The 3,848-nt window shown below is 42.1% G+C and overlaps 1 long non-coding RNA gene across 1 annotated transcript; it reads right to left on the bottom strand.

Moving 5' to 3' along the window:
- Window positions 1-1,057: 1,057 nt before the first annotated feature.
- LOC306894484 lies at window positions 1,058-3,449 on the bottom strand. The gene is made up of 3 exons (XR_013786696.1): window positions 3,298-3,449; window positions 3,129-3,212; window positions 1,058-2,852 (listed from the first exon to the last, which is right to left on the bottom strand). It is a non-coding gene; the product is annotated as an uncharacterized lncRNA (long non-coding RNA).
- Between the last annotated feature and the right edge of the window lie 399 nt (window positions 3,450-3,848).

Below are 3,848 nucleotides of genomic sequence, written 5' to 3'. Positions count from 1 at the left end.
CTTTTCTCAGTGGTTCTGATTTCAATCTCTTTCATGTTGAAATGGTAATGGATCTTTGAAGGTCTGGACAGCGTGTTTCTGCGATATGGGAAAATGATTTAGTTTATCTGTGTAAACGACAGAAAGTGTGGGCCGATCTTATTACTTTCAGACAGCTGTTGGGCACAAAGAGAATATAATGAAAAGTACACAAAATAGAAGTGCACTTGCAGGTTGTTGCTTCCATGGTCTTTAAATAGCACAAAGCCGCTGTTTTAAGGACACAAAAGGTGAAAACAAAACATGGACACACAATCTGTCACAATCTTGGTCAATTCTGAGAATATACAGGATTTTTCAGGGGGATTTTAACCACCCACACGGTTCACAACTAACTACTGCTTTTGTTGTTTTGGTTTACAATATGAATAACATTCCACTGTCCACATACAGTATATACAAAATAGAGCCCAAGATGTATGTATATTTATCCACAAATGACCAGTGAAAGCAGTTGATGAAGCGATTTAGGTGTTGCAGACAGTTTTATTGTTTTAGGATTGCAGTTTTTACAACAATGTTAGCAATTAGCTGGCTGGAGGAAGGAGGTGAAGGACGGGGCGGGCTCCGCATTGGAGGCCTCCGAAGAGGAGCCCCAGGACTCGCTGCTCCCACGCTTGCCCTGAAGACTGGTAGGTGGTGAAGAGGTTGCAGGGTCCGAGGCTGATGGCGAGAAGGTGGTCACGACCCAGACCTTGGGCCCAACGGAGAAGACACCCTCGGTAGGATGGAGACCCTGGGCTCCGGTCGGCTCATGGCGAACGCCCTCAAAGTCAAGAGGTCTCAGCCTCCTCATCGCCGCTGTTGAACGCCGCAGTCACCTCCTCCCCGAGGAGCACCTCCCCTGCGGCCTCCAGGAACCTGTCCAGGTAGACATCCAGGTCCAAGTTCCCCTGGCGAGAAGACGAGGCTGGCGAGACCTTGCAGCAAAAATAGCTGCCTGCTGGGTTCTTCTTGGTCAGTGCATTCTGTCACAAAATGGCTTGGACAGAACCCAGATGCAGGCAGACGAAGGGTTAACGTAAACAATCTTTTATTAAATGAAACATCCACAATGGGAAAAACATGAACCAAAAACAAGGCAAACAAACACTTCCCACAAGGGGGACAAAACAAGGGTATTAGGAACAATGAACTAATAAGTCTACAAACTGGACCAGAAACACCATGTACTCCAATGACAAGACATCCGTGTTGCGCATAAACATTAGACAATGCACCGACACCAAACAGAGAGAAACTGAGAGTATATAAAGGGAGACACTAACGAGGAGTGATTACATGGGGAGAGTGGTGACAGGTGAGTGGACCGAAACCATAACGAGAGTGATTAAGCAGACCAGGTGATGGGAATAAAACCCTAACGAAGGTTAAACACAAAACAGACGATGGGAATGAAACCCTTAAGAAATTACAGGAGATAGAAGGGTGGGGCTGAGAGACATAACAGGAAGACACGTGGCGTCAAGTAACAACATAAAGCCACGTGTCTCCACACATAATACAACAAAAACCCGAAAGACGTGGGAATGTCATGACTCTGCCCAGGGAGCTAGAAAGCTTGAGACAGGAAGGTCAGAGTCCTCACAGTGTGTGCATGTACAAATGACAGAATATATGGAATCAAATTTTCTGGAAAATATAGAATTTTTCTCTCTCTAAGCCAACCAATGTAACATGGTGAAACTTGATCAATTATGGCAACACACTGTGTAAAATTGAGAAAGTTAAATGAGATTATTAACTTGTCCTCACCCATGCTGTTGAAACCGTCACCAAATGAAGTCACCACTTGGGTGTCACATTATTAAGAAAAAAACTGTAATGGTGATAATCACGTGACACCAATGGGAGAAAATATGATACATATTTAGCTAAATATGTTTTTTGGAAAATGTATTACACATACTTTCTGTTAATAATAATAATAACAACAACAAAATGTACACTTTATGATCTGGGTACATTTGGACGCTGCGGCAGCACCAGTTTGCAATTCAAGAAGAGAAGAGAAACGCCAAATCAAACCTTCAAACTGCTTTAACTTAACACACATACTGTATTCTCAGATGCTATTGTCTGTTTGGTAAACATCTGGCATAATGCATTACTAGCTTCCCACACCAAACATTTCAGGACTTTGACTGTACTATACTGGGAAAAACATGAGTAAAGAGAACTGTAAAGTGTAAAGAGGACTGCAGTGAGAGCACAGAGGCCCTTAAAAAGAGCATGTGATGTAATGAAAATATTCATCAGTAGTCATCACCAGTCAAGTGTGGGGGCTGGGGGGCTTTTATTTGCATGAGCCGTGACAAACAAGTGTAACATTGTAACTTTTCCCCAACAGGTATCTTGAAGGATTCAAAGGAGGAAGCAAGAGGCTGGTATACAAAACATTAACCTTATTTTATTAGTACAAATGGTATAGTTCAAATGTTGCGGCTCGGCAAGCAATACTGGACATAGGCACACTCACGGCCAATAGCAGCACCTCACAATCACAGTGTATCAAATACCGCAATCTGAATTAATTAACACAGCATTCCCAATATAACAACCCTGTACACAGCAAGCTCAAACTGAATAGTACATGTGGAACCACTCCAACTCCATGCTAAAGGTAAGCTATGGGTAATTGAGCACAATGTTACGATACCATTTGCCGAACCGTTCATAAAACCACAGAAAAGAAAAGAAAAGAAAACAAAAACAAACAAACAAACTAAATACAATACAACTTGGAGGTACAGTACAATTATCTAAAATATAATAAGGGGAAAGCGGCAATTACACCCCGAAGCACTCGGTTTCTGCAATAAATAAAACATACCATAAGCACACATATCATAAAACAAACTGCACCAGTTTCCTTCCATTTGTATTATTCTTCCCTGGGTTACCACAATAGTGTTTCACCAAATATAACATCCCCTTTCCAACCCATCATACCGAAGAAATGTATAAAACTCTGTTTCTCATCACAGCAATAACGCAACCCCTTTAAGCAGGGAAGGGATAAACAAATGGCACCATACATTCCACATTAATGCTTAAAATCATTACAGCTTGCAACAATAAATCACTACCTTGCACTTAGGATCCTAGCACCTAGTTGTGTCGATTCCCGGTGCTCCGCTCGGCTACTTGGCTCCCCATTTAATCCCAGAAAACTGAGAGCCAGGAGAATAGCTTAATTAAAATACGGCCTTGGTTACTTTCCAAGTTGCACGTTACAGCCAAGAAACAGCTGCTTACCGTTTCTACTACAACCAGTTGGACGTCTCCCATGTGAATGAAAAACTGCAAACCCTTCTGTTGTAGATCACTTCCACCAACTCGACCTTAACACATGCTGCCCGGGCCAAACAAACATTTCATTCACCCTACACGTGCACATGCTTTTATCCACTTCCTAGTGGAACTAAGCAAAGGCGGTTAGTCTGCAAACGACTCCCTCTATAGGAAGGGAGTAGGTATAGGTAGCCTAAATAGTCATCCAAATCCTGACAACACTTCACCTGGTCACACAAGGCACGGAACAAAACCCTCCTATGACATTTTCAGAATCCATTGTGTGCTTATTGATCCATAGAAGTGCGACAAATGACAGTCATTTTCTGCTTTGTTATTAGAATCCATCAGTTTTGCTAATTTGCTTTCATTTTGATTCATGTCATCAATCACATACAATAGAAATCATTTTGTCTGATGCATTTGCTTTTGTGTCAACTTCAAGGTGAATGTATTACGGGTGTGGTGAGCCCCATCGGAATTACTATCTACAGTCAAATATTATTACAGCAGAA

This window comes from Barbatula barbatula (assembly GCF_947034865.1).
Source record: "Barbatula barbatula genome assembly, chromosome: 5".
Lineage (NCBI taxonomy): Eukaryota > Metazoa > Chordata > Actinopteri > Cypriniformes > Nemacheilidae > Barbatula > Barbatula barbatula.
Note: the sequence above shows the minus strand (reverse complement) of the source record. Positions and strands in the feature narration are given on the sequence as shown.